Here is a 25,911-nt window from a genome sequence, read left to right as displayed (position 1 = left end):
TGAATGATGATGTTTAAAGTTGTTCTTACATACAACGAAGTTGCTTTTCAGAAAATCTGATCCATTTAACACCTGTGACTGTGTGCAGCTTACTGTAACTTCCAACCATTATCATTAGATGTTTGATATTTTCTCATCTGATGGAAGGAAACTCTCATCTGTTTTTGGCAATTTTTGTGAACTATTTTGGTCAGACTTTTTAATGCAACTTAAAAAAATTTACTTCTCCCTGTTTTAAAAATATGTTCATGTTCTGTGTCTATTAACTGTGTGGCTCATTCCACTTGTTTAAATAACTGCTTTTAAAGCTCTTTTACTGATAGGTGAGATAGAACCTAATTTCATACCTATAATCCTTATCAGCTATGAAAATAACTTCCTCAGTGTGTCATTTCTTTTTGATCATCTCCCCGCGTGTCTTCATATTTGTGCTGTTGTTTCATCTGCCTAGGAATCCGAAGTTTGCCAAACTTGATGGAATGTAACTAACAGAACCTAATTAAAAATACATAATTGGACTTGGATTGAAACTTACAAGCAGTTCAGCTTCTTATAACTTTTTATTTAGGGTATAAAGAGATTTTTTCACTCTTATGAAATGTTTAAAACTGCTTTCTTATCATTTTAATGTTTTCATATATAGTTTCATATTTTTTAACTTTTTTTTATTGATTTATAATCATTTTACAATGTTGCATCAAATTCCAGTGTAGAGCACAATTTTTCAGTTATACATGAACATATATATATTCATTGTCACATTTTTTTTTCTGTGAGCTACCATAAGATCTTGTATATATTTCCCTGTGCTATACAGTATAATCTTGTTTAGCTACTCTACAATTTTGAAATCCCAGTCTATCCTTTCCCACCCCCTGCCCCCTTGGCAACCACAAGTTTGTATTCTATGTCTATGAGTCTATTTCTGTTTTGTGTTTATGCTTTGTTTGTTTGTTTGTTTTTTAGATTCCACATGTAAGCGATCTCATATGTTATTTTTCTTTCTCTTTCTGGCTTACTTCACTTAGAATGACATTCTCTAGGAGCATCCATGTTGTTGCAAATGGCGTTATGTTGTCGGTTTTTATGGCTGAGTAGTATTCCATTGTATAAATATACCACATCTTCTTTATCTAGTCATCCGTTGATGGACATTTAGGCTGTTTCCATGTCTTGGCTATTGTAAATAGTGCTGCTATGAACATTGGGGTGCAGGTGTCATCCTGAAGTAGGGTTCCTTCTGGATATATGCCCAGGAGTGGGATTCCTGGGTCATATGGTAAGTCTATTCCTGGTCTGTTGAAGAATCTCCATACTGTTTTCCACAGTGGCTGCACCAAACTGCATTCCCACCAGCAGTATAGGAGGGTTCCCTTTTCTCCACAGCCTCTCCAGCATTTGTCATTTGTGGATTTTTGAGTGATGGCCATTCTGACTGGTGTGAGGTGATACCTCACTGTAGTTTGATTTGCATTTCTCTGATAATTAGCGATATTGAGCATTTTTTCATGTGCCTATTGATCATTTGTATGTCTTCTTTGGAGAATTGCTTGTTTAGGTCTTCTGCCCATTTTTGGATTGGGTTGTTTGTTTTTTTCTTATTAAGTCGTATGAGCTGCTTATATATTCTGGAGATCAAGCCTTTGTCGGTTTCATTTGCAAAAATTTTCTCCCATTCCGTAGGTTGTCTTTTTATTTTACTTACGGTTTCCTTTGCTGTGCAGAAGCTTGTAAGTTTCATTAGGTCCCATTTGTTTATTCTTGCTTTTATTTCTATTGCTTGGGTGGACTGTTCTAGGAGAACATTTTTGAGATGTATGTGAGATAATGTTTTGCCTATATTTTCTTCTAGGAGGTTTAATGTATCTTGTCTTACCTTTAAGTCTTTGATCCATTTTGAGTTTATTTTTGTGTATGGTGTAAGGGAGTGTTCTAGCTTCATTGATTTACACGCTGCTGTCCAGTTTTCCCAACACCATTTGCTGAAGAGACTGTCTTTATTCCATTGTATATTCTTGCCTTCTTTGTTGAAGATTAGTTGACCAAAAGTTTGTGGGTTCATTTCTGGGCTCTCTATTCTGTTCCATTGGTCTACATGTCTGTTTTTGTACCAATACCATGCTGTCTTGATGACTGTAGCTCTACAGTATTGTCTGAAGTCTGAGAGAGTTATTCCTCCAGCCTCTTTCTTTCTCTTCAGTAAAGCTTTGGCAGTTCTAGGTCTTTGATGGTTCCATATAAATTTTATTATGCTTTGTTCTAGTTCTGAGAAATATGTCCTGGGTAATTTGATAGGGATTGCATTAAATCTGTAGATTGCTTGGGCAGTGTGACCATTTTAACAATATTGATTCTTCCAATCCAAGAGCATGGGATATCTTTCCATTTTTTAAAGTCTTCTTTAATTTCCTTCATCAGTGGTTTATAGTTTTCTGTGTATAATTCTTTCACCTCCTTGGTTAGATTTATTCCTAGATATTTTATTACTTTGGGTGCTATTTATTTGTTTCTTTACTTTCTTTTTCTGTTGATTCATCGTTAGTGTAAAGAAATGCAACTGGTTTTTGAACGTTAATCTTGTAACCTGCTACCTTGCTGAATTCTTCGATCAGCTGTAGTAGTTTTTGAGTGGACCTTTTAGGGTTTTCTATATATGGTAACATGTTGTCAGCATATAGTGACACTTTAATCTCTTCTTTTCCAATTTAGATCCCTTTTATTTCTCTCTCTTGCCTGATTGCTGTGGCTAAGACTTCCAAGGCTATGTTGAATAGGAGCGGTGAGAGTGGGCATCCTTGTCTTAGTTTCATATTTGAGTAGGCAGTATTATGTGACTGAAAAATACAATATTTCAAGTAATATTCATTAGGTTTTTGGTGAAAATATGATTTATTAATAATACAAAATTGATGCTTCTTTTGTAGGCAGAGGCAGCTTCTTTTGTGGGACAGTCGTTGGCACACTGATTGGGTGTTGAGTTTTACTTGGGTTTTTCTACAGCTGTACAGTGTTTTGGACATTTCTTTGGGGAATTGGGGGAATCGTGATATTTTTAGTTCTGCTGTACTTCTGTAGACAGTGTGTGCTGAGCCCTTCGGCGGGGGTGGTGAAGTAATGGTCACACGTTGCATGCTGTATGTTTTTACGTAGAGCTCTTGTGGGTTGACATGAATTGAGACGTCTTTTCTCCTCTCCTAGTCGACAGTCTGCTTCTATTTGGCACCCACTGAGCGTTCGTGGCAACTCAGTCTCTTGAGTCCACGTTGTCTACTGCCGTGCTTTCTGTGTCCAAGAGTCATGGCTAACAGTGGGTTTAATTATAAGGCATCGTGATGGATCATTTCATTAAATTAAATTCTAGCTAATACGTCACACAATACATTTTCTATGTGGAGAACTGTCTAAGGCTGCCCACCAAATCTGAATCATTAGAGCCAATAATTTATGTCTAAGCCTGGGAATACTGTGCACAGGAAGAATAACTTTACTTTTGAAACTAAAATTGAAGAACAGAACAAATGATTAAGATCCACAAACTAAATTACATTAAAAAATGAAGCAGCAATGAATTGGGAAAGAATTTTGGAATATGTGTATATATGTTGACTTTAATTTACTCATAACTGCATTTCATTAACATGCCTGGTGTTGCTACCCATGACCCTTTCTGTCAGAGTATTGTCAGTTACGGTGTGTCACATGTGAAGTTCAAACATGACCCGCTGAAAGATCCTAAATTGGCTGGACCTTGACTTATAAATCATCGGGTACTTAATTAGTGCAGTTTCATATTCATAGAGAAATATTCAAATTTTAATCCTGCAGAAATCTATAAATTTTGATTTCATGTGTATAATATTGCAGGTTAACTATGCCTCAGAGGAGATACCCGTTGTGAGAGTTTTACATGGTCCTTACTGGTATTTGCAGTATTTCAGTCCATCTTACTGGAAGGAAGTAGACATTATAACCACTTTGTAAGGTAACAATCAGGGGAGAAATCTAGGAATTTGTACATTTTCTACATGTCTTATTGGGAAATAAGGATCAAACTCAAAATAGGGACTAAATCCAAATCATCAGCAGTTGAGATGAGTTTACTCAGTTCTTCTCTATGGATGCTAACTTTCTCTATGTGTCAAGCACTCAGCTAGCTGCTGAGAATATTCCCATAGATAAATGTGGTCTTTTCCTTCCCCATGGGACGTAGAGGAGCAACGTTTAAATCATCATGAAAGGGGGATGAGTCAGTGGCAGCTTCAGATAGGATACTAGGATGCCAGACCTGGGGTTAGGATCCCCCCCTCCAGAACTGAGGTGAGGAAGGTGAGGAGGCGAGTGATGAGGCAGGGTCCGGGAAGGGTTCAGGGTGTCCCAGGGCTCCAGGCTTTGCTCTGCTGCAGCCATCCTTGTCTAGGACACGGGACACATGTTTGGCAATGCATGATTGACTTTTTGGGTTCTAGGAATGTTGCATATTGGATGTACTAGGTATTAAATAACTTCCTGTGGCCTCTGGGCAGCACCCCAGTCTCGTATACCACTATTTCTGCGGCAGTACGGGTGCGTATTCAACTTGGGTGGGGGAAACGAAGTCCCTACATCGCCTCCTGTCAATTCAACTCTGGTTTCCCACCCAGTGATTTTGAAGAATGAAACTTGCAGTTTTCATTACCTTTCAGCTTCCAGAATTGTGGCTGAGTTGTGAGCCTTCCCAGAATGTACGCTGGAAGAGAGACAAGGGTGGAGGTGTAGATGTGTAGCAAGTCATGAGCTGGGCAAGTGAGAACTCAGAATTCATCCTGCAGGTGATCGGGGCTCACTGAGAGGGCTGTCGGATGGCTCGTAGAAAATGATTTGAGCATGGGCTCCTTAAATGTTTCTGAGCTGAGGAGGAGAGTGGCTCGAGCAGGACTTTTCCTTAAAGACTTGAAACGCCTGTGCCCTGTTGCCTGGATTCGGACTGGAAGACGAGATGGGGAGGTGCCAGGTGGACTTTAACCACCGTGTGCTGGGGAGATAGTGGCGGGCTGGACCGAGTGCAGCCGTGGGACTAGACACAGCACGCGCACCTGAAGAGCAGTGGAGAGACCCCAGGACTGGGTGGTTCACTTCAGGTGGGAGTGAGAGAGGGAAAGAAATTAAAGGCAGTCCTGAGGTTCAGAGTGAATGATTGCGAGAATGTTGAGGGAGTAAGGGCTGAGGAGAGTAGGATGTCAGGTTTGAGAAACCGGGCGAAGGAGAAGCACATTGTGTGAGATGGACTGTGTGCCGTCTGATCTCGGGGGATGAAGGACGGCTGGTGGCCGGGCAGACCGTGGAAGGGGCGTCAGCCCGCGTGTGGCCCTGGCTCCCCGGGAACTATCTTTACCTGCTGCTTCTTAGTCTCCTTCCTTCAGAATTAGGACGCACCCTCTAGAGTCCTCCTGGTGCAGATTTCCAGTGAGTTCAGTTTCGTAGATGCTCAGTGGAGGTGCTGAGGGACCATCCTTCTCTGTTTAGGGGCAGATGTTTGTGAAGCAGCTGGAAAAGCCTCAGGTTTCTCAGGAAGGTCAGGACCTGGACTGGCACTTGGTCGTCACCTCGTGGAGATGGTAGCTGAAGGCCTGGAGTGAACGTGATTGTGAAGGGAAAAGCGTAGTGTGGGCACCAGGGTCCGCGGTTGGGGTCTGGGGGGTTGGGCACCTGAGGGCTGGGTGGAGGTGGAGGGGTGCAGCTGGGAGGGCTGGGAAGCACGGCAGAGCCAGTCCCGTGCCCGAGGCTGCGGGGCCTGCAGGCTGGCCCGCAGTGCTGAGTGATGGCGACTGAAAGAAAAACCCAGAAGGGAAGAGGGATTCTCCTCAGGCCTCTTAGCTGGCACTGCATGTCCAACATGGTTCTTTTTACTGTTCTGTCAACAGTTCCTGTTCATTTTTCCCCCTCCATGCTGCTTCGGAAAGTAGTGCATTCAGTGTTTTCCCATGTGGGTGCCAAGACAGGTTTTGACTGAAATATAGATTCTAATTCCAACTGCAGGTTTACCTCAGTAGCTGTTGGTACCTTACTTTCGTGGTCAGTGCCTGTGTTTTCTTTAAAGATGCCGTGTTGCTTCTCCTGGAATGAGGGTGAGTGCATAGCTCTTAGGAGGGATAGCCAGGGGAAGAGAGCAACCGCGGTTTGTTATTATTTACCATTACGTGGTGTTCACTGGACATTTGCCCAGTACCTGGGAAGTGCTAGCTGTTAGCAAAGGAGGAGCGTCTTCAGTGAAAGCTGAGAAGTTTCCCGGGCCCTTTCTCAATCACTCTCATAGTCAGACGGTATCACTGTTACACTTGGTGTTTGTTAATTGATTTTTCAATGGCACTTTATAACTAGAGGAATGGTTTGAATAATATGGATTCTTCTGTTCCAGATGCTCCAGAAAAGAAAGGTGAAATGTGATTTTTCTTTTGCATATTCATTGTTTCTGTCATTCATTCCTTTACTGTGAAGTTATTAAAATATTTTGAGACAGTACCCAGTATATATAGAATATGTTAGGTCTGTGGGGATAGCAGATATGATAGGTCTGTGAAGTTATTAAAATATTTTGAGACAGTACCCAGTATATATAGAATATGTTAGGTCTGTGGGGATAATAAGACATACATTAATAAATGTGTTAATAGAATATCACTGTGGTATACAAAGCCATGTACACAAAGAATGAACTTAAAAAATTATTCTGGTTATGTGATCCAATAGTTCTATAAGTTGGTCATTTCAGAGTTTTTCTTAGGTAAGTTTATCATGTTTCATCAAAGTCAAAGTATTTTACCTACTTCTAATAAGGGAACAGAAGCAACTCTGTCCTGATTTCTTGGAGTGAAATTTTGAAGCCTGTTGAGGCTAAATCCACTTAGGAAATGGAAGCATTTTCATTTACTAATGAGGAGCAGTAATGAAGTCAGAAAAGTTTAATTTTGGCATTGTATATTTTGGAAGGATAAGTGTAGTAAGCACTGTTAGTGTTCAAGTTGTTTTTCCCCCTGCCGTTTGCATCAGGCAGCTTTTATTCCTAATGGTCAGAAGTCTCTTGTACATACTCCTGCAGAGGACGGAGTGGGAGATGAGTGAGTGGCCAGCAGAGTGCAGAGGCGTCGCCTGGGGCGACAGTGAAAAGTGCCTGCTCCTTGTCTCCACGGTTCCGTAGGTCTGGGTCCAAAACCGTACCTTTTTCACAAGCCTACGTCATTTCGATGCTGATGATCGAGAGATTACCCAGATACAGGTAATGTAGAGCCAGTGCTAGATCTCAGAGAGGAAGAGGTCTTCAAGGTCATTTAATCGCAGTGTCTCGTTTTACAGGTGAAGATGCCGCATCTCACAGAGGTAGGAAGGGCAAATACTGTCGACAAAGTAACCGAGGAGGTTAGTGCCAGAGCCGTAGGGCTCCAGCTGTGTCGGAACCTTTCGGATGCTTCCCTTGAGACGTCCAGAGTTAGCTATATTCAAATATAGATACGTAATGTTTGGGAATTAAATCTAAGTAATGAAGCCATTTTGTGGACATCTCTTCCTGTCTCAGCAAAACAAATAACTGAAGAAAGTGTGCTAATGCTAACTGTCAAATTGGAAAGCAAGATTCACCTAGGATAAGCACCAGCTCTATCCACCTTCAGTGGGTAGTCAAGAGCTGAGTGTAAGATGCCTTGTAATTCTCATAGAACCTCCCCTAATTAATAGCAGACATTTTTATTTTGCTTTAAATGTGCATGTAAATGATAACTCTTCCTTTTTTCCAAGTTAATACAAAATAACTAAATCTGTCAGGTGGTTTACTTTGCCTTCACAGTGTTCACTGCTCTCTACTTGTTTTTAAGTCATATTTTCAGTTTTTTTTTTTAATTGAGTGTTTTCAGTATGTTACATTTAGAAATCTACACAACATACAAAAATAGATAACTTTGCAATCCATTGAATTATTAAATGAGTTCAATTTTTAATCAATTTAATTTTCTATACTTTTTATATTCAGATCAGTCCAAACATTGAAACAATTCCGAAGTCAAACAAGAGTTACTATACTTTGATTTAAATATAGGAGTTACACCTAGGCTTGTAGTTTTATTCAACATATTTCTCTTCTTCAAGTAAAAAATGTTTAACTGTTAAATTATCAATTAAAATACTAGTTTTTATCTCTGTGACTTTTTTATAAGATATAATAAGCAAGATAATTTAAAGTTACCTAATGTAGTTTTAAATCACTTCATTAGAAAGGTGCTTTATGCACTTCATTAGCTTATGGAAAAATTGAAATGCTGCAATAATTGTAAATTATAATATGTAATACTTGCTCAAACCGCTTTCTGTATAAGCACTCTTAACAAATTGAAACACTTTAGCAACATTAAATCATCCATGGAGTACATATGAACAGAAACTTAATATTATTTTTTAGTTTTTTTTTCACTACAAGATACTTATTTATAAAGTAACCACATCTAATTAAAAAAAATTGTTACTGACACTCTGTTTCTCATCACTGGAATAACAGAAGCGCTACTGGAAACGAATTAGACGATGGAGGGTGTTGCGCTGCAGTTTGGTTGATCCGCCCGGGAAGGGTGCAGTCTGCGAAGCGCCCCTTCCTGGGCAGGATGCGCTGCGGCCTTCGGGGTCCCGGGCGGGGTGTGCTGGGTGGCGGCCCTCGGCTCCGCTGTGATGTGTGAATGTCTTGTGTCGCCTGCAATCACGTCCACGCTCGTGCGCCCGGGCGATCGGAACTGATCGCTGCTGCTGTGCTGCGGGTCAGCTTTCATGGACAATTAGTGTCGGAACAGGACTTCGGCCACCAGTTGTCTGGAGTGTTTACCGTGAAGACCTCATCTCGGCCCGGGCCCCTGGGGAGGCGGGTCGCGGTAGCCTTTTCTGGGCGACGCGTCAGACAACTGCCCTGCTCCGCGCGGGCCTCATCTCTCATGAGGAGCCGCAGGCCTTTCGGCTTGCTGGCTCTTTTTTTCTCTCCTCGCTGGTCTTGTTTGCTCCTGTCCCCTCTCGGTGGCTGTCAGGGCCCACATCGGCCCGTTCTTCTGACAAGACTGGAAGGCGCCGTCGGCCTGCTGTTCGGCTCCGTGTCAGGATCGACAGGTCGCGCGTGTCTGAAGCCAGGGAGGTGGCGGGTTCCAGCAGCCTGCAGAAGTCAGCCAATAAATCTTCCGCGTCACCCTGCCCGCTGCCACCTGACTGCTCTATTTACCCGAGGATCACCGTGGAAACAAACACTTCAGAGCGAGGGTTCCCCCCCAACCCCACGGTTAGGCAGGGACTTGAAAAGGTTGACCTTCCCGGACTTCCGGGAGGTACCGGTGACAACCCCTGCCGTTTTAGAGTTTCAGTTTCCATGTTTCAGTTTTATGTTGCCAGTCTTTGGCCTTTTGCTTTGGAAAGGTGTTCCTATGCATGGTTACAGATTTTTGAAAAATAATCTTTAGTGTGACAGGTTTCTTTTCCACAGGCCCATAATCTTTTATAGATATTTTTAATTTTAAAAGGGTCTGCAATTTTTAAAATATTTTCTGACATCTAAGAATGATATTTTCGGGCACCAGGAAATGGAGGAACTGAATGTCTTCACTTGGTAGATGAGTATGATTTTGTGCTTTTAAAAAAATGTTGTTTTACCTTTTTGGTTTTCAGTTACTTATCTTTTTGGGGGAGTATAAAGGTACACACGCTACGAGTCAGCGTATTGTATGTGTTTGTATTGGTGTACCCGGGTCGTGCTCCTCCCGAGTAAATTCTCTTTGTTTAAAATCAGTAATTCCTTAGTAGGTGGAGATTCCAGTTTATAAAAGGCCCTGGATCGTGTAGATGCAAGGAAAACATGACTTCGGGCGTCTCAGTTGGACGTGTACAAACACGGCCGGCATATAGTTGTGCTGTCTGTCTGAGTTCAGGAATCTCAGTGAAGTTGCCCTTCTCAGAAGCAGTGGTGTTTTCTCTTTTTAGGGAACGTCTGTGATACTACAGATTCATTTCCTTTCTGGCATTGGCGTTGTCTCTTTTCTCTCATAAATTTTCATAAGCGCGTGTTGAATATATTGTCCTTCACATGTTGGCCAGGTCCACTGATAGGACATTAGTTGATAGGAAATTAACATTTCTCTTTGGCAAGGAGCAACCACAAAGATGTTTTCCTTCAGTCCTTTTTATAAGTTTTAAAAACAGCCATCTTAAGGGAAAATACTGTAGATGTTTTAATCGCCTGGTTTCCTTGTGATGCAACAGCCTTTAATGTAAGTTGGTTTCTACTTCCTTTTTTTTTTATGCCCACTTCTTAAATTCTAAGGTTTTATGTTGTACAATATGTGTAGAATATTTTCTGTGACCTATTATGTTTTTTGTTCTGTACTCATGAGCTAATGCAATTAAGACGGGCCAGTGGGCCTCATTTTAGTTTAGTAAATACTCTAGCTTCAAATGGATATGTGCTGAAGGAGAAGATAATTCATTTCAGTTGTGAGAACTGTAAGCCATGATAAATGATTTTCCTTTACAAAATTCCCCATCTCTGAGACAGTATTAGTTTTTACTTTAATTACCGGCTGCCGTAATGTTTCCTATCCATAACTGTCGACAGAATAGACTGTTCCCGAGCAGAGGGTACGGCCTGTTTACTCAGCCGTTGCGAAGAGTGCCCAAGTTCCACCGAGTCTGAACTGCTGCGCGGGAGAGCGTCCTTCATTTAAATATTTAAATATTAATGTTTAGTTGTATAGGCGGAAAACTTCAATGTCATTTTAAGGATACCCAACTTTCCCCGAGAGTCTTTGTCCATCGTCAACTCTGGGGCCTTGTCTGGAATCTTCAGGTCGCTTGGAGGGATGGCAGCCTTGCGGCCATTTCGGAAACTTGGAGCGTTTCTGCCTTTGTATTTCCTTCTTTTCCCTGTTTTAAAGACAACAGCAGAAATGCTCTTGTCAAGGGTGGCTCTCTCAAAAATGGCTTAGTTGACATTAGCTGAAAATGAGCAGAACGACACTAACTACTAATTGATTACAGTAATTACCAGTCTTTGGCTAGTTTGTATTGGCAAACTCTATGTACTCCTGGAATAAATGTGAACTTGCAGAATGCAAGGAAAAGGTCACTCTCATTTGCATGATAGGCCTCATTAGAATATGCTAAGGACGAGACCTAGTGTTTTATGACTTCAGGTGATGAATAGCTACCATATTCCTCTGCTAGATGAAAGCAGGTTTCAGTCACCTTAATTTACATGCATTTTTTTTTTTTAATTCCAAGAAAAATCTTTTAGGATATGGCTTAGAGGAGCTTATTGTGATTTGAACTGAATGATTTTATGTGTGTGTGCTTTTTGAAATAGCAAAAATCTTTTAGGTAGAATTATTTTGAAGGATATTTTTAATGGTAAGATTAGAAGAATGACAAAGCCTTTTCTCCATTAGATCTTCTAGTGTTATAACTTTTGTCAGTCGTAAAATAAAATGGTTTTTTAGTGGTTGTTTGAATAAAATATAGGTTAACTCATTGGAGCTTTAATTTTAGATTTTAGCTTACAGCCTTTAGTATGCTGTAGACTTATTACCTAGTGAACTTTATTGAATCCTAGAATACATTGATTTTCACTTTAAAATAATGCAATTTCATCACTTCATTAATTTTTTCCTCTTAACATTTATGCTTAATTAGTACTATTTCTGTACTGAGATTTAAAAAAAAAAAGTGTAGGTACAGCTGTTATAAATGCCTATTTTTCCTGAAAACCAGGACACACAGGGTGCCTTTGCCAGTTACGGCATTTGTTTGGTGCAGGAGTGGTGGGGGTTATACAGAGATAAAAATAGGGATAATTCTCTGCAACCCTATCTAAATACATATTTTTAAAGTCAAGAATTATGTTTCCCATTATACAAATGTTCTCATTTATGGTCTCTGATCATATAGTGATGGCTCCTATTAGCTGTCATTATCCTTATATTCTCATTATGAGAGAAAAATACTCTTGGCTCCTAAAAGTATCTTTATGAGAAGTATCAGCTCCTAATTAGCAGTGACTGTAATCTGTTGGAACACAGGGTTAACACTTCCTAGATACGTTGCTATTATAAAGTTTCTTCATCTTTGAGAAGCCAGTCTTGCTAGTAAAACTATGTAGAGAATGAAAAAGTGGACAGTTTTTTTCTTTTATCAAGTGCAGTTTTGTAATAAAATTGTACGGTGAGCTTGCACCAGCTTTTTAAAATATCACTGCTGCCACTGAATAGGTCTGTAATTTATTTATTCAGGAATGTTGGAGGCATTGTTGATTTATTTGTTTTTAGGGAAGTTTTGTTAAGCGAGATAATGAGCAGAGCTGGTGTTAATCATTTACTCTGCAACTCGAAAGAATGAAAATTTTGCATATTTTTAGCACTGTTGGGGGAAATAAATTCACTCAATGCTAATGGTCTGTTGGTATAATTTTAAAAAATACTATCTTACTCTGGAGAAATGCAGTAGACTCGTGTTTTGCTAAAAGCTAAACTAATCAATACGGAATTATACATTTACATGTACATGTGTGTGAGAGATCATGATTATTTGTTATCTGTAAAGATGAAAAATTAATTTGTTGTTGGTTAGTGCCCTTGGACACTGCCATGCTTTCCCTTGTATACCTCTGAGTAAACAAACAGTTTCAAGAAAGAGTCACAGGTGTTATGTGTGTGCATGTGCACACAGGTGCACATACGTAGATATGTGTGCACACACGTTTAGGTGTATATTTTCAGAGAATCACGGATAGTTTTTTTTTTATATGTATATAATTCTGGGGTAATGCTGATTTTTAAATTCTTGGGGAGAGTTTCACATTCTAGATTTAAAGCAATCCTAGGAAAATTAATTATGGTCATTTGTAATATTAGTTACACATATAATTTATCTTTTGCCGTGTTTTTACATTTGAGAGCATTTAAATGTTTATTTAAGATGCAGTGGTGGCTTTCTAAAACAGAAAGACAAATTTATTTCAAAGTCTCTGAAGGTGTTTTACATTGGATGTTATGATATTTGTTGAATTTCTATAAAAATTAGTTGAAATTGTGAAGATCAGGATTATAGTATAATGGAAAATTGCAATTTGAGGATGGACTGACAATCAGATAGTTTGCAGTGGTAACCATGTTGCGAATGGATTTAGTGTCTTTGTGTTCACTGTTCAGTTAACAGGAGAATTCAGGCATTATTTTCCTTTCAGTTTTCTGTGTATGAACAGAGCAGTGCAGAACACGTGCTGTCTGAATGAACCCTCAAAGGTGAATGCTGGAATTTCTAAACCTAATTTCAGGTGTGTCACAGAAATCATAAGTCAGTTTAGGGAGATTTGAAAAGATAGGTGAGCTTTTCTGAAGTTAAGTAAAATATTTGATGTCTTGAGTTACTTATCTCTTGGTCAAGTTATAGTATAAAAGCCCTTAATATTTGCATGGCACTTTCTACATGAGAATATTAGTAAGTTACTTGAATTTTGAGACATCTATTCTTTATAATTTTGATACATGGCACATGACTCGAACTTACTTAGATTTATTGTAGATCAATTAGAAATCGTATATGATGCTTAATTATTATTGGTCTTTAACATGATCTTTTGTCCTGGTTCTGGTATCTACCAAAGACTTTTTTTTTTGGTGGGAGTACGTAATTAAGTTTTTTACTTACTGGTTTATTTTTTCAATAGAGGTGCTGGGAATGGAACCCAGGACTTCGTGCATGCTAAGCATGTGTGCTACCACTTGAGCTATACTCTCCTCCCTGGTAGCATAAAGAGTTTTTCTGCCTTTCAATAGAAAGGCTGACTTACTTATTGCCAAGTGGAAAGCATTCTTATGTGTCAGTATTTGGAGCTGTTTGCTTTGCTTCTCCTTTCTTTAGTGGCAAATAAGTTTTTTCTCACCACAACATGTATGATTTCTGATTAATATTTCCTATTGCTAAAAAAATTGATTCTCTAAAGCTGTGGCATACGTTAGATTATTGATTTGGATATTCGAATTCAGGAGTATCTAGAAGGGAGTGCTTAGAACTTTAATGTTTCAGTATTAGTGATGTGTCCTCCCATCTCAGCTGCCTTCCTCCCGCCAGGTGGGAGCAGGGAGCAGGGAGCAGGGAGAAGGGGACAGAAGCAGACAGCTGGTTAAGTTCTGAGACCTTGCTTCTGTCAGCTCTGATTACTGGAGGACCAGAAGCTAGAAATCATGCATTGAAGTACATGTTTCTGTTGTCCGCATCCGAAATGTGGGTGCTTTCTGATACTGATGCCTTCCTTTTAGAAGATGTTCTGACATTTGGACTCTACCTTTTGAAAAGTCCATCTCCAGCTTAGCTTAGAGGGAGAACATGCTTCAGACAGCTCTTCTCAAAGGGTTAGTGGTCCTGGAAGTGAGAAGATGATTGTAAGAATATTCACTGAACTTAATTACCTCCAAAAACACACCCTGCAGGAGAACTCCTACCACTTACATGGCCTAACCTGTTTTAATTTTCTAGGGTCAAAAAAATGTGCTTATTTAAAGATAAAAATGAAAGAAAGTAGAATGTGAAGATTAAAAAAAAACACTTTTATTATATTCTGGCCATTTAATTAAAGGAAATTCTGTATGTGTCTGTGTGTGTGTCTGTGTGTGTGTGTGCATGACCAGGATGTTATTAACGACTTTATTTTTTAAATTTATTTTTACTTTTGGAGGCTATAAATCCGACATCAGTGTCATTGGGCCAAAACCAAGATGTCAGCAAGGCCATGCACCCTCTGGGGCTTCAGGTGACCCTCGCTGTGGCCCTGTCACTGTAACTCCTGCTTCCCTGGCTCCTGCCTCCTCCTCTGCCAGTCACGTCTTTCTGACACCCTCAGGAGGATACTCAAGGTTGCGATTTGGGCCCTGAGGATAACCTAGGTAAATCTTCCCACCTTTAGATTCTTACTGAAGAACAACCGCAGAGACCCTTTCCATGTTAGATAACATTTACGGGGCCCAGGGACCCAGACCTGCTGTCTTTGGAGGTGACTGCTTTGCCCCCCCCCCCCCCCGCGATGTGCACATGCTCTTCCTTTAGGTCTTGCCCCCCTGCCAGTTCTCCTTTGCAGGTTCAGTCTGAAGAACCAGGAGGACAGGGTACAGGCCCTCCCTCTCCCGTGCATAGGTGCGTGTAGGACAGCGTCATGGTGCACGTGTCCAGCTGCAGGGTTAGAGCTCAGGCCAAGGGCTCGAGATTTCGGGGAGAGGGGCTTTCAGGAAGGGGCCCAGGGATCCCTGCTGTATTGTTGTCCTACCTCTTTTCCTAGTCCCTGATGCTTCACCACAGACAGATCTTAAGGTTTCCTTGCTGAGAGGTGGACAGTTACTAGCTCAGAGTCTTTGGGGGTCCCTCAGTGAGCTAGTCCCCTCCCTTCAGTACCAGCACTGAAGTAGGCACCAAATGATGTCCCTTTTGGCTTCTCTTAAATTGTGCAAATGTGGTTGTTGCTGGGATTCTCAAATCAGATCTGTTCCAGTCTGTCACTGTCACTCAGTTCGCCTCGGGAACCTTGGCAGAGAACCAGCCTCTTTTCTCACTAGCAGTAGACAGCAGGCAGCTTCAAAGTCTGAGATCATCACCGGTTAAGTGATGTAAAACAGAGCAACTATTGTGTATGAGGTGGTTTAGGGAAATCATTCAGTGGTTAATTATAAAATTACAGGCAGCCAATCAACTGAGAAAAGTATAAGTAGGATACATTATTAAGACTTTCTACAGTTACATTTGGAAAATTTTATATGCACATGTGCACATTTACATGTGTATAAATGTACACGTGTATGTGTATATATGGCATATATGTAAATGTATGTATATGCGAATACATACCCAAGTAATACATATGTATAACAAATAATTTGTATAGTCATATAATTGCCTCTAAATTAGCCTAAAATAACCTTAGGAATTTAATTAAAGTGACTACTGTATGTCACCTGGACTAGAATGTAATGAAAGACGGCTGTAACCTAGGTGATTTATGCTATAACCTCTCTGGATAAGAATCATGTTAATAAAAGGATGGTAGTCTATGTCAAATCTAAACCCAGGTAAGCCCCAAAATAAGAACTTTAAACGCACTTATAGGACAGTGTAGAAAGAGAATCCTCATTTTGCGTGGCTTTATCACCATAATAAGGAAGCTAGCTCTTCATTCCGCGTCCTCAGTGAATCAGCCTTTTCATTATAACTTGACTTCCCATGTGTCCTTTTAAACAGGTGATAGATCATGCTAGTCAATCAGTGTAAGCATTCTGGTTCATTTGGTATTTTTTCGTGATTTTTTATCTAAATACAGTAGTGTCCTGATTTATTCATCTGTTTTGTTTTAATTTTTCCTATCTTTAATCATTTCACCAAATCTAAACACACTGTGAAGTCACATTATTAGGACCTCAGAGTTGAAGATATGTTCTTGGATTTGAGGTTTTCTCTGACGTTGACTTTATCTTTAAATTCGTTAATTTTATACCTGATAGTCATCTATAATATATTATGTGTATTTTTCATGTTGGATCTGTACATTGCAAATGATAGCAGTTTCCCTTGGTTGTCAAAGATACACACTGAAGTCTGTAACAGCGGAGGATGCCCGCTGGCGTGAGAACAGCCTCTCATAGGGCAGACACAGATGATAGAGGCTGAAACCCAGCGTAGGTGTCGTCTAGAATCTGTCATTGTCTCTGAATAAACTGTCCAGCTGGATTTGACAATGATCTCCTACCACAGAATGACTTCCTACCATAGAGCTGGAACGAAGAAACGTTTACAGAGGAAAACAGTATGGTTCCTGGCTAGAATTCTGCACCAAGTGGGAAAGCTGAGATACCTCAAGAATTCCTGAAGTACTTTTTAATTGTAAGTTACTTTCTGGACAATTCTTTAGGTATTAATATTTTTAGCTCGTTGGCCATCTGTGGTAATCAGAGCTTTGCTTTTGGTTCTTCACCTTTTCTATGCTCTAGAATTGTTTTAGCAGAGAAGAAAGTTGAAAGACTTAAAATAGGGAGAAATGAGAATATTAACAGAGAACATGTTTCCTCTCTTTGTAATATTTAAAAGAACACACTTTCTTAAGTGTAAAAAGAGAATACCACTTAGAAATTAACATCAGAAAGGTTAAATACTTGTTAAGTACTTGTCCTTCTTAAATATATAGTGAAAATTTATTTAAAGAGAGATGAGACCACTACTTTAATTAGGTTGAGACATATGAAATTGCTGATTTCACCTACCTTTTTTCTATTTAGTTCAACCTAATATTTTTCAAAGACAGCCCGAATCATGCTTTGTTCTGTTTTGAATATTTGTTCATAAAGCACTCAACTCTGCTCTTTGCCGTTTTGTTTAAAGTAATATCACAACTCAAAAATGAAAACTACCATTTTTTGGTAGACTCTTTTATTTAGCAAGTGATGGAGTATTTAAATAGTTTTCTTCTTTTGTTTCTTCCTTGTAGAATGTAGCTGTAATAGCTCACAGTGTCTGTCCAGACAGATTTCTGTACTGAGTGCAGAGATGCCCCACCCTTGTTGTCTCAGCGTCTTGTCTGGTCAGCTCCTCTATCTCACAGGTGCTGCGGCTTGGATAAAAGTAGTATCTTTATATACAGTGTGTTTCCAATGTAATTAAAGACTGAATTTAGAATAATTATAGACATTGAGGCCAGTTAAGACCCATATTTTAATTGTTCAGAAAATAAATGAGGAAACCAGTAAGTAGAGAAAGAAGGACAAGTGGATAGAAGAGGGTGGATTCAAGAGACATTAGGAGGGCGGAGCTGTGTAACTGGGCAACGTGAGTGTGCGCCAGAGTGGTGAAAACGACGTTAGGTTTGGAACTCAGATGCCTAGCTAGACAGTGGTGTTCTGTTCACCAAGATAGAGGACACTGGAGAAGGGGCATATTGGGGGCTGGGGACTACAGCGTGCGAGACAAGATGACATATTTAGTTCCAGTTGTGCTGAATTTAAAATGACCATAGGTTCTTCAGGTCGGGGGATATTGTAGATGGCTGGAGTTTAGAGCTTGAAAGAGAGATTCAGGCTTCAAGTATGTATGCCTGTTTGTATGTGGGTACAACTGAAAATATATTTAAGAACCATTCTTATATAGTTGTTGGAACTATGGAACGAGTGATATGACCAGATAGAAAAAAATGTATTTAAAAAAATGGTAGCACCAATGTTCTTTTCTCTTTGCTACTCAACTAGAACGGTCAAGAGTGTGGTTTGTGGTTGGTCAAGATTTATCCTGTCGTAACAGATCTGTGTATGTGTGTCTGTGTGACTGTGTGTGTGTGTGTGTATGAGATATCCCATTTCTCGTTTAATGTTTTGCTTCTTCTTTAGATAGATGTAAGATAATATGATAATGTAAAGCTTTGATGTTTGTAAAATAGGAGATTCTCTATGAGGTTTTAACTTACTAAGTCCGATAAGGGCCATTGTATGGTTTACTTGAAGTATATAATATTCCCTTTCAGGATAAGTGGTGATAAAGTCCTAATGAGTTGTCACTGGTTTAAGATCTGTGAAGTTCCCTAATTGGTGTTCATACAGGTATTTTCAATGGAAATAACCTCTTGAAATCTAAAATGTTGTGAAAGAAATTTGGCTACATTCCTTCTGCCTTTATGTGGAACATTTTGTTTTCTTGGTTGTTTATATATTGTGTCTGTTGCCTCTAAAAGAGTAGATATATTATGATTTGTTACTTGCTTCCTGCTTATAAGACACGTGTTTTTGTGTATTTTAACATTTTTGAAATTGTGATGTGTTTAGAGTTAATTGGGGCATAAGTTTGGTGGCTTTTTTTTTTTTTTACCTTTGGAAAGGATGTTATTAAATCAATTGTCTATCTCAAAATCAATATTCAGAATGAGACTGAAGTGAATACTGTATGATACGTTATTATAATGCCCTGCATAGTTGCTCAGTGTCGTCCTGGGCCTTTTTTGAGTCGATTCCAGTATTGACTGTCCAGTCATTTACATCATGGCGTTTAGTGTTTACCCTCTGGCTGGAAGTACTGATTTTCCTGACCTCCAGACAGTAGACCAACACTAAGAATTTGTTAATGACCCACCATTCCTCCCAGAATCTTCTCTTTATTTGTCACTTGCTTAGGGAAACAGTCCCCCAGTTGTTAGGTTCCCAATTCCCTCATGAAGCTCTGAACTTCACCAGAGTTTGGGGTAATTTTACTCATCTTTGTATTTCCATGACGCATAGTGAATGCGGGCATGGAAGTGGGGTTGGGGGTGGGCTCAGGACCTCTGACCTGACCACGGCCAGGAATCAGCTTTGCTTTGTGATAGTCCAGGATCTCCATGGACTCCATGGACTCCACCTCCAGAGTCAGTAGGATGAATCTTGTAGCTTGTTGGGGTGCTTTTCTTCTTAAACGGCATGAAGGTAATGGCAGGAGATATCAAGAAAGATTAATTTGCCTGTATTTATTATATTTTTAGGTAATTAAATAAGTCATTAGTTATAGAGTATTTGGAAATTAAAGAAAATTCTAAATAAAAATTCTAGCTTAATATTACTGCACAGAGATAACCATGGCGAATTTTTAATTGTGTGTATATATATATAATATTTAATTTATTAAATTATCTATTTTGCTTTCATTTATATATGACATGAAATTACAAATAATTATTATTTCCAAATTATTCTAAAATGTTTTTCTGTAGTTCTCATTAACTAAAACATGGTGTATTGATGTATTCTTTTTTTATTGATATATTTTTTATTCTGGATTTCTAACTTTTCTTTCATTTAAACTTGAAAGATAAGTTTAGATCAAGATCTTTCTAAGTAAAATGTCCGTCATGAGAATATAGGTTTATGCTTGTCACAGTTTTTCTTTCACTAAAACTAGCTATGTTTATTTATAATTTTAAAAAATATTAATCCATGTACACACATTTTTCTGTCTGCATCGCACAAAGGAAAATCACTACACTGTTTCCTCCATAGACGTGTAACAGTAAGAATTAGCACAAGTAGCAGAAGTGTGGAAGCCTCTCTCAGTGCGTTTGTGTGAGCGTGGCTGCTCTTAGTGCGCGAGTGCGGACTGAAGTTACTGCTGTGCGTTTTGCTCCTCGGTGGACTGGAGGATGTTGATTTCCCTACCGCAGAGTACCAGTGAGTAGTAATGGTTAATCTTTCTCTTCTGAGGGAATTCCAGTTTTGCTTTATGTTAACTCCGTTTAATCTAAAATTTGAAACAAAAGTTGTGTTCTGAATACCCACTGTTGTAACGGCTAGCTAATGAGAGCACCGTACCTAAGGCTGGTACGTCTACAAATGCCATCCTATGGTTGCATTATTATTACCATGTTGAGGTTATGGCTTTGGAAGTTTAAAAGGCAGGTTTCTCCTTTTGAAGGCAGACATGGGAGTTGTGAAGGAGGGTCTGGAATTGTTAATAGAAGAACTATTTCCTTTTAAATCTTGGACTTTGGACTTGAGCAGAATATTGGGGAAAAGTGTAGTTTGTGGGATTGATTCTGAGCTCTTCTGGTGTTGCTGACATGTTAGTGTGATTACTGCTTCAGTTGCTGCAACCCTCCTCTCGCCCCGGTTCCCTGGGAAGACGTTAGCTGCTCCTACCTTCTAGTGCTTGGTCGTCTTCTGTGTGTTACGGGGGTGGTGATTTACGGACGCCCAGCAGAGAAGTGGTGAGGGCCAGTTTTTCCCAAGCGTGGAGGCTGTTGGTTTTGGTTGGACCGCACACTGTTGTCTGGACTAAAGTGGTCTTTCTCACTGTGTGTTCAGGCCTGTCCTTGGAATGGGAAGTCATTACTTCTGAAAGCCTCATGGAGTTTTAGTTCATATTACTTAGTAACACTTCAAGAAAGATGAAGTAGTTGTAGATATGCTGCCCATTGTTTGTAAATTTACTTTAAAATTTTGAATAATGTAAACACATTTACTGTTCCTTTTCTTGGACTTATAAGAGATTTTCGTAGGAGAGAAAATGAAAATGTAGACAAGGCCAAAGCACTTTGAAGTTGATAAATTTAACATAAATTTTTGCTTCAGTAGAAACTGTTAAAAAAAATTGTAAGTCACGTCCAATAATCAGAAAAATTGGAAACAAGCCAAATGTCCGTTACCACCACAATATATCATTTTTGGAAAGCTCAAAAATAAGCCAAACTAAGCAATGTATTATTACATTATTTTATAACAACATTATAAAATATTATATTATTATATATTAAAATCATATAATAATATTATATTTATTATATTATTTAAGGATATGTAGTAAAACTAAAAAAATCAAGTAAGGGAACAATAAAATTATTTTCCATGTAGTTATTTTTCAAAGAGTAGTCAGAGAGATGAGATTAGGGAAAAGCACACAGATTGCTTTATATTGTACTTCATTCTCACCTAGAAGTTACATGTGTTCTTTGATTGATATCAAATATTATGTAAAGAAAACACTTTTTAAGATCAGTTTTAAAAACCACCTTGTTGTCTTAGTCCATTTAGGCTGCTATAACCACTGGCCAGCTTAGAAACCTGAGATACTCATTTCTCATGGTTCTAGAGGCTGGAAGTCCAAGATCCAGGTGCCCCTAGATTCGGTGGCTGTTGAGGACCTGCTCCCTGGTTCATCGACGGCTGTCTTCTTGTGTCCCACGTGGCTTGGGGGACGAGCTCTATGGGTGAGCGCTCTCCTACTTATAAGAGCACTAATCCTATTCACTTGGGCTCCACCTCACAAGCTGGTCACCTCCAACCCCCTCACCCCCATCTCCTAACACCGTCACACTGGGGGGTAAGGTTTCAACATGTGAATTTGCGGGGACCATACATTCAGCCTATAGCACTTGTAGAGAATCATACATGTGCCCCAGTGAGGTTAATGAGAAACTTTCCGAGCATTATATGAACAACTATTTATGTCTTTTTGGATGTTTATAAATTATTTTAATGGTGTAAGGGAAAGTAAGCCATTATGTGGAAATTTATCTGATTTGGACAAAAGGAGCTGAAAATTGCTAATTTCTTCATGGGACAATAAAAAATTATTTTTGCTCTCAGGATAATTTTCCACAACAGATCTCATAAAGGGTTTAGGAAAACCTGTATAATTTAAAAGCTGTTAAAGTGTAAGTCTTTCCTTCATTTTTCCTTTCTGGTTTTCTTTGCAAACATAATCATTTCATATTATGGGTCACAGAGTTTCTGCTTTGCTTAAAACCATATTCTTGTCCTTGCCTGTGTTTGCTTTTAGTAATAGAACTCACATACTTGTTTTATGTTAGTTATTTCAACATACTGCCGGTACTGAGGATATATGAGAAATATAAATTATGTATAAGTAAGCATTTAGAGTCAACTAGTTTTGCCCAGTTTAGGAGCCTGGGCTGTGGGTCTCCGTCACTTTGAATGACTGCTGTACCACCTGATTTAATCTCTTGCTCGGATCCTGCTTTAAAGAAGCCTGTGTCCTTTTGCTAATTCCATCAGCAGCAGCCTAGATTTTCCTGTATATCTCTGGTTTATCAGTTGACACATCACTCCATCTGAAATTTAGTAATACAGTCAGTTCCTCTCTTTTTTTTCTAGCATAGAAAGATATATTCTTAGCAATGAACTACTCACCCACTTAAACAGAAAGCAACATCATGGTTTCTTTAAAGATGCCTAGCATCCATTTACTGAAGGGAATTTCATAGTATTCTTAATGTAGAATAAATCCATTACACTTTGAAGACTGTTTGCCTCAGAATAGGACAATGTCTGAAAGTGGATAAATTATTTTCTCATACTAACTTGATTGATACGAAGTTAAATGTCATTAAGTACAACCAATGAGTGTTTTTACTATTTTTTTTAAAGCTAGATTCCACAGACTGCACATTTGACATGTTACTAAGTTGGTGAAATACAGTAAATTTAAAAAAAATTCAGTAGAAAAATTAAAAAAAAATTCTATCTTATACATCATGTGTGAGTGTGTATATGTCATTTGACTCATAGTTCTAAATACATTTAGAATAACACACAAGAGCGTGCCTCTCATGTTAATCTTATGATTATCTTTTTTAAATTACCTGTTTGATTTAAAAATGGTATCGAAATTAGTTTTTGGCAACTTGGAAATTAATGACAAATACTTTTTTAGTTACTAAGTGTTTTATAAATTTTATGTATTTAGGAAGCTGTTCAAAAATGCTTCTAGGAAGGTTTTGTACATTAAAAAACCTGAGCTTGTTAACTTACTTAATAGAGCCAGCACCTTGGTTATTGTTCGGCAATGAAGAGTACATAACAGGCACTGAGTTTAGGACTGCTTGGCTCTGCAGAGTTCACAGTGTCTGTGCCCAGGAGCATTAGGTTCACATCATGTCTTTTAACTAAAATACTAATATTTTTAATATTCACAGTGAATGGAAATTTCATGGTGGAACTCAGAAAAGGAGAGCGCATACCTGGATTGAGGAGAAAGTAACATAAAAGAAATCACTTCATACACTTATAATCGCACATATATATTTATAGGTAGAATTTTAAAATAAATTTAAGTGACATTTAATGGTTGCTGACATTGCAGAATTTGTCAAAAATTCACCAACCAGAGTGATACTGAATCAACTCTTAAATGCTCTGCTGTTTAGGCTTATGATCGCTTTCAGGCATTAAAATATTAAAATGTTATTTGGTGATTTTTGAATATTTAAAAACTATTCTTAGTGTGTATGTGTATGTGGGAGTACATTGAAATATTTTAATGCTGGAAAGAGTATTTTTTCCTCGGTTAAACTTTTATCAGGCATAAGTCAATGTTTATAAATAATAACAATTTTGTTTAATAATTTCCACACAGTAATTTCTAAGAGTTGGCCATGTTTTTTCAACGTTGCTAACATTTTTAAATTATCTCAGATTTTTCCCTCCACAATAAGTAATCAACTCTTCAATGACTTCTATATATGTTTGGTAAGCAATTATCAGAAAAAGCTTGTAAAGTCTTTTGGTATTCAAGATATAATCATTTGAACAGACTTTCTTCCGTCAAAATTACACATGCCACTTTAGTTTAAAATCAGCTGATGTATCATTGCTGCATTTTTTTTAAACTAAGAAACATTAAAAAAAAACTCACGACGCTTTAGTTTAAAATACTTTATTGATACAAATAAGATTTTGATTCTGCTTCAATTTTATTCCTTTTTATTTTAAAAGCTAAAGGAAAAAAATTTTCCTATAGCTTTCAATATATGGAAAATGAAAAGAATTTTAATTTTATGGTGGTAATCATAAACAGTACATTAGGTTTTCTATAATAACATGTACCATTAAAAAGCTTCATTATGGCCGTATCTGATGATCTTTACATCGCAATGAGGAGGAAAGAGCATTAGTAAGCACGAGAATTTCATGGCATTTTTACCTGTTGTGGGCCCTGTAGTGTCACAAGTACAGGGAGTCACTTCTGCACTAGCTGACAGACACGGGCAGCTCTCGTGTCACTGTGTGTTGTCCCCTCATGTAACTGGAAGTGCTCCCTGAAGCCAGCCTGTGTTGCACAGCCGTAGATGAGGTCTTCATGGGTGCTGACCATAAAAAGTTCATCAAAGTAATGAGGCGAGGAGAGCGCTTGGTGCTTGTGGGCAGAGCTCAGCACCAAGGAGTGTGAACTGGCTCCAGCTGTGACAATAAAACAGCAGGTGGCTGCTGTCATTAGGGGTGGCAGATGAGGCAGGGGACTAACATGCAGCCCACAGAACTCTCATTTGTTAGCCATCGCCATTGTTCCATGCAAAATAGCTTCCATCTCAGTCAGTTTTACTTTGCAAAATGCTGCACGGAGCCCCGCATGCACAGGCCTCCTCCCGTCTCCCCGTCTCTGGTCTCAGCTCCCTGGCCTCACCTTCCCTCACGTCATCTCACCGTCACTCCCCTCAGCGGAGCACCACTTCCTCAGGTCATGTTGAGTATGGCCTGTGTTAGTCCAGGAAGCTCTTTGAATTTTTTAAATAATGGAGCCACCATTTTTGCCCAAGTGCTGCAATTATTTAGTATTAAGGGATGTTTGCTTTGTAAATGATGATAAAATGAGATACCACCCCTTTTGGGTTTTATGCTGTCCTTGTCTTCCCCTGTGAAGAATCTCAGACTGCAGTGAAAGAAATGGAAGAAATGAAGCAGGGATGTCCAAAAAACTTTCATGGATTTATTGTTTGAGGTGCTATACCATACATTTCAGAATTTACTTTTCTGAGTAATTTGAGTTTTGGAAGTAAAGCATCATGTTCTTTTAATAATAAGTGGGTTCGTGAGCAATTGCAAATATTGTTATGGTTGAAAGTGTAACAGGAGTCCCAAGTTTTAATGTCTTACTTGGGAAGTAAAACTCCAAATAATAGGAACCATGATTTTTCCTTTAATACTGTAGGGAAGGAAAATTAAATTAGTTTGAGAGTAAGAAACTGGAGAAACAAAGCATCTTATTGCCACCTATAAAAATTAGACAAGTATGAAATTCTGTCACCTTTCTTTTGCAATTTTCTGCAGCAAACAGAGGCTAAAATTCATCAAGCAAAGTAAAATATTGTTAATATATAATCAACTCTATTTGTGCTTATAGAGAAAAGATAGTTCAACCTTTGATGATTGATTCTGATGATTTTGTAGCATGTCTGTTACTCCTAAGAGATTTTTAAATTCATCTGTTTTTGTGTGTGTGTCAGTGTACACACATGGATTTTTTTAAAATTTATGAATCATTTCCATAATTGTTACGTTTGTTGCTTGCGTTACCCCAGCCTGGCCAATGGGCGCCCATTCACGTTGTCTTCTGTCTTCCTTTGATTCATCCCTGTCATCC

At 38.7% G+C, this 25,911-nt stretch overlaps 1 protein-coding gene and 1 long non-coding RNA gene across 2 annotated transcripts in view; one reads left to right on the top strand and one right to left on the bottom strand.

Moving 5' to 3' along the window:
- Positions 1-25,911, top strand: part of ZNF407 (zinc finger protein 407) — a 364,894-nt gene that overhangs the window by 101,398 nt on the left and 237,585 nt on the right.
- Positions 15,876-25,486, bottom strand: LOC116660616. The gene is made up of 3 exons (XR_004316189.1): positions 25,475-25,486; positions 23,087-23,096; positions 15,876-16,012 (listed from the first exon to the last, which is right to left on the bottom strand). It is a non-coding gene; the product is annotated as an uncharacterized LOC116660616 (long non-coding RNA).

The sequence above is a fragment of the Camelus ferus genome, chromosome 30, assembly GCF_009834535.1.
Source record: "Camelus ferus isolate YT-003-E chromosome 30, BCGSAC_Cfer_1.0, whole genome shotgun sequence".
NCBI lineage: Eukaryota > Metazoa > Chordata > Mammalia > Artiodactyla > Camelidae > Camelus > Camelus ferus.
The sequence above is the reverse complement of the archived record's forward strand: the minus strand, read 5'-3'. Positions and strand labels throughout refer to the sequence as shown.